Source organism: Octodon degus, unplaced genomic scaffold (genome assembly GCF_000260255.1).
Source record: "Octodon degus isolate 3935 unplaced genomic scaffold, OctDeg1.0 scaffold00257, whole genome shotgun sequence".
NCBI lineage: Eukaryota > Metazoa > Chordata > Mammalia > Rodentia > Octodontidae > Octodon > Octodon degus.
This window is the reverse complement of record NW_004524833.1, coordinates 787,857-799,902: the sequence shown is the minus strand read 5'-3', so window position 1 is coordinate 799,902 and position 12,046 is coordinate 787,857. Positions and strand designations below refer to the sequence as shown.

General features: G+C 38.3%; 1 pseudogene; it reads left to right on the top strand.

Annotated features, from left to right (window-relative positions):
- The first annotated feature begins 10,395 nt into the window (after nt 1-10,395).
- On the top strand, nt 10,396-10,965 carry LOC101580465 (annotated as a pseudogene).
- Nucleotides 10,966-12,046: the final 1,081 nt, after the last annotated feature.

Here is a 12,046-nt window from a genome sequence, read left to right as displayed (position 1 = left end):
AAAGTGGTTAGGATAGATATATAGTTACATTCTCTTAATGAATAGAATGATTTGTTCTAATGGTGTTTGTAAATAGGATCTCAAGTCCGCATCTTGTACAACGATTTACCACTAAGAAGAATGTATGCAGTGTGTTAAATATTTAAACTGTCCTACCGATTTGATGTGAAGGTGTCTCATCGCTATTTGTTTATCAATAAAATTTGGGAAAAATGTTTAACATATAAATACTTAATGGAAAATACATGTTCCATCTATGCCCAATATGTTTGATATACAGATAGATAGTGAGGTTAAACACAACTGCCTATGTTGTAGGGTAATAATAAGCTTCTCTGTTGAAGGGTTAACAACCTAAGTTTGCAGACCAAATTTAGAGAAAAAGAAGGGCCACAAGGGCAGCCCACATTTTGGCCACTGACTTTCAAGATCAGTGAAGACTCAGGACATAGGAGAACCTATACTGTAACACTATTTAACTCAGTTGTGTCCTAAATTTTCTGATCAAGGAGATTATGGGGCCACAGAGGAATGTGATAAATGATATAGTGTGTACATAAGGAGAGTCACATGGAGAAAAAACACTATCTCAAGCTTTCACAAGAGCAAATAGGTCAAGCAATGTCCGTGACTCATTCACATGGTTGACACTGGCAAAGGATTTAGAAAGTGCTGTACAGGGTTTCAGGATAAGTCCTGAGGTAACTTGATGGACTTTGTCAGATATAAATGTTACATTTCTTGTTATATAGGTCTTGCTTTATGTTGGTCTTAACCATCAGCAGAAAATTGTAGAAATAAAGTATGAAAAGTGAAACCATGTTAATATACAGAATTGTGGAAGGCTCCAGTCAACAGATTTGGACATTGCCAGTCCTGTGGATAACCCACTACTATTGAGGACTACAGGGCTATATTGGAATATTTTGCTGATTTCATGCACCTACAATATTTAGATGGCAATAGAATACCAATCTCTGACAAAACTAAACAAAAAAGGTTATATAAATGAAGGAGAATTTTGTATCTATATATACAAAATAGTTAGGATAGATATATAGTCACTTTCTCTTAATTCAATAAGAAGAAAGATTTGTACTAATATTGTTTGGACAGGATACCATGTCTGCATCTTGTGCTGTGAATGACTACTACAAAGACAGCAATATGCAATGTATTAATTGTTGTAACTCTCCTATCAACCTGTTTTGAAACTGTCATATTGCAATTTGTTCTCAATAAAATTAATTTTAAAAATCACCAATGGATTAAAAAGAAATCCCACAAATTGGGAAAAAATTATAGCAGACAGTCCTTCAGACAAATGACTTCTATTTAGAACATATAAAGAATTTTAAAGCTCAGTCCTCCAAAATTCAAAGACCCAGTCCAAAAATGGGCAACTAAGCTGTATATACACATCTCAGAGGAAGAAATAAAAATGGCAAGTATATGAAAAAAAATGTTCAACATCTTTGGTCATTTGAGAAATGCAAATTAAACAACTCTGAGATTCTATGTCCCCCATAAAGAATGACTATCATAAGTTACAAATGCTGGAGGGCCTCTGGGGAAAAATAAACCCTTCTCCACTGTTGGGACTGCAGACTGGAACTACCAATATGGAAATCAGTGTGGAAAATCTTCAGAGCTAAGATTGAAGTCCCATTCACCTCAGCTATTCCTATCTTGGGTATTTTCCCAGAAGAATTAAAAACATCATACCACAAGAATATCTGTGCACCCATGTTTATAGCTGCACATTTTTTTCATAGCTGAATCTTGCAAACAACACAAATGCCCATCACCTGAGAAATGGATAAAAAAGTTGTGGTACTTTTGCAGAATGGACTATTACTCAAGTATAAAACAGGCAAATTTGTGGCTTTTATAGATAAATGGATGCACCTAGAGACCATACTCAGTGAAATAAATCAGTTCCACATATGTAAACATTGTATTGCCTCCCTAGTGTAAGAACCTGAAAGAATAAGCACAATCGGAAAGGAACAACACATATGGTGAAAAAGGAAGAAATGTGCTCAAAAGGAAGCAAAAACTGGGATGAGGAAAAGGACAAGAGAAAGAGGGCATAGACTTGAAGAGATATAATTATGTATGTATGCAGGATGGCTTGGATAGGTATACTACTGATTTTTGGTGGTCTACAGAGTAGAGCAGTTTATGCTTAATTTTTTTCCCCTTTCCAATTTCTTATTTTTTTATTTATTTTTTACCTGTTTTTCATACTTATGTCTGATCATCTGAACAGCTAATTTGAAAACCACATTATGAAATCTGGCAAAAATTGTTAAATTCCTATTGATTTCTTTGGTTAAGTTCTGTATTCTTTCTTATGTTTTCTTTTTACTATTTCGTATTCTCTTTATACAATAAAAAAGAAAAGCAATTCCTGCACTTCTGTCTTCAAAATTTTATCTATTCTCTGTTCTTGTAGATTTCATGCTTCTGCTTTAATATTTAGAGCATTGATCCATCACAATTTAGTTCAATGAATAGTGCTAGAAATGGGTCTAGTCTTTGGCATGTGAGATTCCCAAACCTGCTCATTTTAGAAAGTCCTACAAAATGTGTGCTTCTTTGAGAAATTGTTTCTTAGAACTTGCTTTGCTGAAAGCATATTACTTTGAGTCTCTCAAATCTTGTACCTTTCACGTATATTTTATGTCATACTTTTATATTTTCTACTCTATGTGCTCATTAAGGAAAATGTCACAGAATACATAGCACAATGCAAGGAACATTCAATAAGTTTGGATGAATAAGAAAGCAAATCAACCACATCTATCAGGAGAAATGAATGCCTACATGCTGTGTGACCATTTAGGATATAATAATAAGTAAATCCACTGAGGTCCCTGCCCATAACACCCAAAGCTCAATGAGGAAGGACACTTACAATTTCAAATAGAATTATGGTGTATACATTGATGTGCCAAATAAATGCAGAAATTAAAAAGTAACATAGAATTCCTTATAAGTCTCTTAAGAGTCAACATGAAAATTCTCTTTGTCCACTTAAAGTAAGAATGGCAATTTCAAATGCTTGTGGGGCCAGGTACATATTATAAAGTAAGACAGTCAAGGAAGATTCAGGGCTATAGTCAGCCAGAGTCCACACTCCATTTCCAGAGTGCAGAAGCTCCTTAGCTTTAGCCAGTTGCATCATGCAATTCTAAAGGTTAATCCAGTGTTTTCAGATATATTTTATTTTCCTGAGGAAACAATCAATTTGGATTTTTATGCAAAATTTGCTACTTTTTGAATATTGCCAATTAGTTTTCTAGTCTGATGGATCGTATCTGGCCAACGGGCTAGTTAGTTTACTGCCTCTGATTCAGTGCTTCCGTTGAAGGAGTGCCCTATAGGAAGAGTCTCTGTGCCAGCACCCTGACACCCTGCCTGAATCCCAGAGGCTCTCCATCTCTCTCCTTGCACTGGCTATTCTCATCTTCCTCTCAGATGCTATTTCAGTAAGTGTCAAATATCCTCAATTAAAATTGCTTCAGGAAGAGTTGATGCCTATAGCTTGTGGAAAAAATTGATTAATTTTTGAGAAAAGTCAGAGGTGCAGGACTCATGGGAGGAAAAGATACAAGTAGGGTGAAAGAGCTTGGTGAGAAACTCTCTTGAGCTTTGCCTGAGAGGCGATGCTCTCTGAAAAACCATTAACCAAGGTCATATTAACAAGTCAACACAGAAACTGTATCCAAACAAGACTTCATATTAGTGGGGAGAAAACAGAGAAGGGGCCAGAGGAGAAAAGTCCAAAGCACAAAACTGACTCCAGAGCATTTTTCCTCTCCACCCACTGGCAAGCTTGGGGCATATTTGATAAGGTGAAGGAAAATTGCAAAATTAGAACTGGCAACTTATACAGAGAGGCCTAGTGCGAGGCTGCAGGCCTGAGGCAGGCTGAGAAAGTTGAGGAATTGTGGGGGAAAGGGGATTTGGCAGCCTGACTTCCTGTGCCTGTATCCAACGCTAATTAGTTTGCAGTGTTCTGTGTGTGCCTGAATGGAAATGATCCCAGTACTGAGAGGCATGAGGGTGAGGAAATCAAAAACATATGCCCAAAAAAAGAAGGGGAAGGGACTGGTGGGATAGGAAGGCAGAGCTGGGGGAGAACCTGTCCTTTGGCTACATTTTCTTTTCATTCTTTCTTTTTTTTCTTTTTGAGAGAGGGCTCTCATCATTGTTTCATGACCAGTAAATCACCACCACAGCCCTGTCCATCACATCTCACATCTGCTGCAGAACTCATTAAACATCAAAAGACCGACCTATCAGTTCTGCTTAGTTAGAAGTCTGACTTACTAGAGATCTAACCAGGGAGGAGTTTGCATGTTTTTAATAATAGCTTAAGGAACTTCTTAGCACCCCATAAATTACTTAATGCAACAAACTCTTCCTGTAGTTCAGCCGGCATTTGAAAATTGCCAAACCAACCCAGACCTGTCCCTGTGGCAGTGGCTTTTAGGCGATCACATTCCAGGAGACCACAGCATATTAGTTAATGCTTTAATTCATAATTCTGAGCCAGTTATTAAGAAGGAATTACCTTGCTGCATGCATCTTCCTGGAATGCACATGTCAGAATGCTTTTGTTTTTATACTTCTGAATCATTTTCTAAAGAAGTATCCTGGCTGGACTGCTATATATGTATGCTGTGGAATCACACAGTCAGGTTCCTCAGAGAAACAAGAAATTGTCCAGTGGAAAGATGGGTTGATAACTAAGAACAATAAAATCAAAACTATTAGTGTTGAGGACACATATGGGGCAGATGTATAAATTAATAAATATTTATTTAGTGTCAACTTTGTGCAAAGCACAGGACATTTTAAAAAGGAATTCTGACATTTGTATTTCCTTTGAAATGTCTACAATATTATGGGCACACATAAATAATTTAAATGTAAAAACAAACACGGAGGATAAAATTTTGTCCACCAGCACTAAAACTTCTATGGGGGTTCAGTACATTTTGCCATCACTCTTTGATATCATGTAATCTATTGTGTCCTACTCCTGTGAGGGACACAGTCTGAGAAGAAGCCACAGTAGAGAAGTGGGAAGAGGCATAAACCTGGGAATCATGTCTTCTCTAAGAAAATACAGTGTTAAAAATGAATGCATACCTCCTATCTCCATTTTATTTTTTATCAGAGGATGTTTCTAAGAACCTGACCAGTATTATTCCCCCTACACAATAATCTATCTGATGGGTGACTAGCATTAGGACAAAATGCAAAAGAGATAAATATGCTGTGGACTTGTGTATATCCTACTTTTATTGTGCTAAGAATTGAGCCATGCTGACAGAAACAAAATCCAATCTTCCTCCTCATAGGACTCCCCTTCATGGCTGGTCAGTTAGTTCAGTGGACTAATGTGGCTGGGGTTTGATCCCCCACATGCTGTGCCAGCCCTGTCCCCAAGGCATGCTGAGGCAGCGATTGAGACTGAACAAGGTGGCACACGCCTGTAATCCCAGCACTTGGGAGGCCGAACACAGAGAATCACTGAGTAGGATTTATGCAGCGAAACCCTGTACAGCCAGTAATAAATACAAAAAAAAAAACAAAAACAAAAACAAAAACAAAAAACAAAAAACTCCACTTCATGTTACATGACAAAGTCCACCACAGTAAGAGGAGTGACCAAAGCAGAAGGTTCCAGGGAATCAGGAGAAGGGGCTGTACTCTGACATGCGGATAGGTGTGAAAGGCTTTCTCAGCAAAGACAATGTGTAAGCCAAGTGTTAAAAATCCAATTAGTCAGAAACAGGAGATGAAAACATTGTGAGCCTTCTAGTACCAGTGGTGTAGCTGTTTGCAATTATCTGTCTCCCAAAGAGTCAGATGATCTCATTATCATTGTCTTCACTGCACAACTAATGAGCAATTACTATGTGCAGAAAACTGTGTGAGGTTTCTTAGATTCAAACATGATCTCAGTCCTTAAGTGATGCACATTTAGGAATGAGTGATCGGGTGGATGGATAAATAGATACAGACGCTTGATAACAATACTTATCATGTACTTTATTTTTATTTGTCAGATACTAGTTTTAAGGGTTTTCCCACAATGCCTCACTTAACCCTCACTGTCCTGAAGGACAATTAAGGAAAACATGGTTTAATATATCTTGAAACTGAAGATATTCATATGCTAATGAGAAGTGCAGAGGACTAGTGTCCAAGACTGATGACACAAAAATAGGTCAAGCCTGGGTAAAAAGAGTGGAAAATAGGAGATGGAGGTGACATCACAGGAAGCAGAAGAACTGGCCACATCAAGATGGGAAGAGGAAGCCACTGCAGTGACAGGCTATCAGCCTCAGCAGCAGCCTTTCCCCTCTGGCTGAAGAGTACAGCTTGGAGGCTTGGGTGAGCAAGCCAGGCATATTAATAACAACTGGTTTAAAAGCCACCTAGTGAAACACTGTAAATGAAGATGATCTGTGAGAGTCTGCATAAACTTGACCCCTTTCAATGTGTTTGATGGCATAAGCATCAGCTCCATGGGGTCAGCATGGTCTAGAGGTCAGGGCTGTCACTATGTTAAGTTTTCTGTCATTCCTTTTCTCCATCCTTAAATGATAGAAACTATGAAGTTTAAGTTAGACTCTATAAGCCACCTCTTCCAGGAATTCTGTCTTGATTTCACAAACTAGCTGCAGAAGTGTTACAGAAGATAACTGTACTTAGCACAGGACACTGATGCTCTCAGTGCCTCTGTCTGAAACACTAGTCTATGCATTGCCTGAGGACAAGAATCACACTCATGCAGTCTCAGCACTCACTCCCAAAGAGTGGAAAATCATAGTGTATATTCACCAATGTTTACTGAATATTCAAATCAAAGAATGAGTTTATGTACTTATGAGTATCACCATATTCCTCAGCCAATGACATCTGTGCTTTCTACATAAAGTATTCAGTTCCTGGAGCCTAGAAAATACCTTTTATTTTCAATGTAAAAGCTTTTATACTTAGAAAGAGTTTAGTTTTTAAAACGCTACTTATAATGGTGTTTTTTATATACTTTGTCTAGAGTAAAATATCCAGTTATTCAAACATGAATCCAGGTGTTACTGTGAGAGCATTTGTAAATGTAATTCAAATCTACATCAATAGATTTTAAGTTAGGGGGAAAAGCATCCTAGATAACACAGGTGAGCCTGATTTAATCAAATAAGAAACCCTATATTTGGGCTGAGCCTTTCCTGAAAAAAATTCACCTGTGGATGGCAGTTTCCACCGGTGTTTGAGAGGTCCAGCCTATACTGCTGCCTATAAGACTGCAACTTGTCCAGCTAGCCCCCACAACCATGGATGGCAGTCGGTTTCAATGACTGTCTTACTTGTTCTGTTTCTCTTACTGGATCCTGAATAATATACTATGGGTTTAAAATGTATCAAAGGAGCTGAGCCTGCAGTTTCTCCATGTGCTTTTATATAAAAGAAGATGTTGGTCATTCACAACATAAATCAAGTATATTCTTCTCATTCTTATTAATGCATTCTATCAAGCATTTTGTTGTGGTTTAGACCTAGAATGTTCTCCAAAAGGCACATGTTTTCAGAGGTGAGACTTTTAGAAGATATTAGGATCATGGGACACTATACTCATGAATGCATTAATCCATAGATTGATTCATAGCTGAAAATGCTGTTGTGAGGTGGGCCTGGTTAGAAGGGCTGGGTCTCTGAGGCATGACCTCCCTCTCTGAATTTTTCCCTTCTCTGTTTTCATCATCTGAGAAGCTTTCTTCTGCCAGACTCTTCTTTCCTGCCTTTTCGGCCTTGGGGTTAGCATCTGTGGACAAAAATCCTCTAAAATCCAGGAGCTAAAACTAAATCTCTCCTTCAAGTTGTGAGTATTGGGTACTGTCTATTAGTGACAGGAAAGTGACGGAGAGAAGTGCCTTTTTCTAAAATGGATCATTTTGATCTGTGTTAAAACACTAATTTACCCATCTTTCCAATAATTTCAGCTAGAAGATAGACCTCTGTGGCAGTACAGTCAGTGTTAGATGGGGCTGCCTTGCCACCATGAAGTTGCATAGACTTGACAGAGCAGGTTTGGCTTTAAGAGGATGCAAATGGCCATGACTTATTGCATGAGAACGAATAACAGTACATTTCTCATGCTTAGTTGCACATGGTAGAGCAAATGCCATGTCTTTCTGCAGACTGAAAAGCACTTTAGTTGATACTTTTTGGTTTTGGCTGGATGATGATGAAAGAAAGCACTTGTATGGCTGGTGGTAAAGATAAATATGCGTGGCATATTGCAGACCTCTAGCCACACTGTAAGATTTGCTTCTTCATCTATTTCACACCTGTTGCTTATTTTCAATTGCATAGGCACACATTTTTTCAGTTTTTTGTGATTCACTCTGCCTTTTGGAATTGCTTCTACTGTTAATTCTGAGGGTCAGCAAGATAGCTCAGCAGACTACGTGCCTGCTGAGGCAAGTGCAGGGATCAGGATTCGATCCCCTGTCCTGCATGTCTCACCGGCTCAGCCTCTGGGACCTACTGAGCCAGGGACCAAGTCCAGGTCTGGTGGTGCATGCCTATAGTCCCAGACTGGGGAGGCTGAAAACAGGAGGATCACCATGAGTCCAAGCTGCTTAGTGTTACGCTGTACAAAATACATAAATTTAAAAAAAAAGTTAATTCTGAATGCATGGTCACCCTTCCATTTATTTTAGCACCTACCTTTATTTTTTAAAATGATCTCTGTTAGCCAGGTATGCTGACACATGTCAGTAATCCTTGCACTCTGAGGAGACTGAGGCAAGAAGATTATACATTGAAAGGAAGCTGGGGAAAACTAGCTTAGTGGCTTTGCAAAACCCTACCTCCTGGGGAACAACTCATACTGAAAATATCACCTAGTCCTTTGAGTTAGAGGTAAAAATAGCAGACCCATGCCCTTTGTGATAGACCCACCTCTAGTACCTGTAACAGTGAGGAGCTGGGCTCTAATCCTGAACACTCTAATTTCCCTCTCCAGATCCCAAGCAGAAGTTTGCAGGTGGTTTGGTGTTACACATGCATCAGAGATGCTGGTGGTTGAGTCTAGGGTTGCTGAGACCCATAACATTCATATTCTTCTAGTAATTGAAAAGAAATCTTACAAATTTCAACCCAGGGGGATGAGATGACTCAAACTAACCAATAATCTGAATGCTATAATATGTAAATGAAGGCCCTCAAAACAAAACAAACACTGATGTATGTTAATAGAAAGATAAGAATACTAGAAATGAACATATCATTTAAGTGAATATACATGCAGCTGCTGAAGTCCAGAAAAATAATAGGATAAATATTCCCCACACAGGTATACTGACAGTTTATGTTTGTTTCACAAGATGTTGGTTTTTGGTACCTTTCTGCCACTCCAATGAGGTTGTTACATCCTTGAGATAGCTCCCTACCTTTCATCTTTTACTTTACCTAGGGCCTTACTCTTGCAATGCCAAATGGGCATTTCCCTCCAATACATCCCCTTTCTCCACCTTTGCACTTATATGTAGTTTCTTTTCCTTTCATCATATTTGTCCTCTCTCTTGTCTGAATTAATCTATCTATACTTTCAAAGTTCCACAATTTCAAATTGCTAAAAATGTTTTTAAGTATGTTTCTTCTCATTGGTAATATAAGAAAATTAAGCCAGAACAAAAGCAAAGACAAGGGCTGAGGAGATGGCTCAGTGGAATAAGCTCTTCCCTGGCAAGTGCAAGGGCCTGAGTTCAATCCCTGGTCCCCCCCCCAAAAAAAAAGCAAGGACAAAAAATATATATAAATGAAAGGATATGGCTGTGTGACAATAATACTTTACTTATAAAAGTAAGTTGAGCATGTTTGGACTGTGCCCCATGGTCAGTGAAACTTTGTCTAAAACATGTAAATTTTACCCCAGTAAAAAAGAGGTGAAGTTAATTTCCTGAAACTACATAGCTTTTCAAAGAAAAACTGAGACCACTGGAAAAGAAAACGTGAACAAGCAACAAGTACACATTATGCACAGTGTGCATGGAAAAAAATATCTGTCAGTATTTCCTAAATTTTGTTTCAAATTCTTCAAGGTGTTTTCTGGGAAGAGGGCTACTTTTAAAAAGCTTAAGAGGGGACGCACCGTCTTTGTGCCCTGCGTCTCTTTCCCGAGGCCCATGGCCTCCCGTCCCTGGCTTACACTGATGAGGGTCAGAGCTGCGCATGACCTTGGCTCTGCCGCTGCCAAGGAGGGTGCCCCACCACCTCGTAACCAAGGCTTGGAAAGCGGACGCCCTGGCCTCCGGGCCCCTGCGCTCGCTTTCTCTATGTGGTCGCAGCCACAGCCGGCCCAGCGCGATGAGCACCAACAAGGACCAACAGATGGAACTAGAAGCATTACATTCTATTTATGAAGGAGATCAAAGTTTCTGAGACATAAGCCCAGTTTCATTTCAATATTGGATAGGTGAAAATGGTGATCCCAAAGCCTTCTTAATAGAGATTTCATGGACAGAAACATACCCCCAAACGACTCCAATTATATCTATGAATGCTTTTTTTTTAAACACTGTATCATCAGCTGTAAAGCAGAGTACATTAGCCAAGTTACAGGAAGCAGTGGAAGTTAACCTTGGAACTGCTATGACTTATACAGTGTTTGAGTATGCCAAAGACAATAAGGAGCAGTTCATGGAAAATCACCATCCTGTTAATTCTACAACCTCCATAAGCAATATTATCTCAGTTGAAACTCCTAGTATAGCCCCATCAAGTAAGAAAAAAGACAAAAAAGAACAACTTTCAAAAGCTCAGAAACATAAGCTGGTGGACAAAACAGATCACAAAGGGGAACTTCCTCGAGGCTGGAACTGGGTTGATGTTGTAAAGCATTTAAGCAAAACTGGCTCTGAAGATGATGACTAGAACTTGGAATTGGACTTAAAGAAAGAGCATCCTTTAAAAAGTAAACTGGGTTCAACATCTTTCATTACTGTTTTCTGGAATTGAGGTGGCTTTTTATACAATACTGTTTTTGTACATTTCTTACATAATAAATGTGAGTGGAACGTTCATGTGGACTGGTTGTATTAAACTATTTTCACAAGTTTTTCTCAATAAAAGGTGAAAATGTTACTATTTATTATACTATTTATTACTATTTATTATACTCAACAGCCTGTTGAGCTTTATAAATGACAAATATGGAGGATAATCAGTTAATTTATATAACCTTACTCTAGTGGATAATTTTTAAAGAAGTATGAAACCCTCTTCAAACTGTCAAAGCAGAATATTGAGTGTATAGCTATTTCATAACATGTCGCGTTAATAGGCTTCCTATTTTAAATAAAGTCTTCAGTTCTTCTTTTGCTTTAATTACTGAAGCAGAAATTACTTCAAAGAAATTTAAATACCAGTATTTGAACTTTATATCGTATTCTTTGTAGTTACTTTATATTCTACAGTGAACTTGTTCTCTTGATTTGGGTCAAGATATTTAATCACGAGAGCTTTCAATGGTATGCACAGTAGGACAGTATAAAAACCAGTTTTCCAGATACATTAGAAAAACATTAGATAGCCAGGAAGATGGCTGAATAGAATAAGCGCTTCCCTGGCAAGTGCAAGGGCCTGAATTCAATCCCAAGTTCCACCAAAGAAAGGAAAAAAAGAAAGAAAGAAAAAGAAAAACATTTGTATAAGCAAGGTATGGTGGTGCAAGCCTTAGTGCCAGCACCCTGGACACTGAGGCACGAAGATGTTAAGTTTGAGGTCAGCCTAGGCTACGTAGGGCTAACTTGTCTATAAAAAGAGAGAAAAGAAAAAAAGAGAGAGAGAGAGAGAGAAAAGAAAATCAATTGTGTAAGAACTATTTAAAACATTTCTCCTTGCTGCATATATTAGTATGGGAGTAAATGATGCCTTAATTAATTTTTCTATTGCTAGACACAATGATTTTAATAAATTCTTATTTATCTGTTATTGTGTTTTTAATGGTTGGATAACA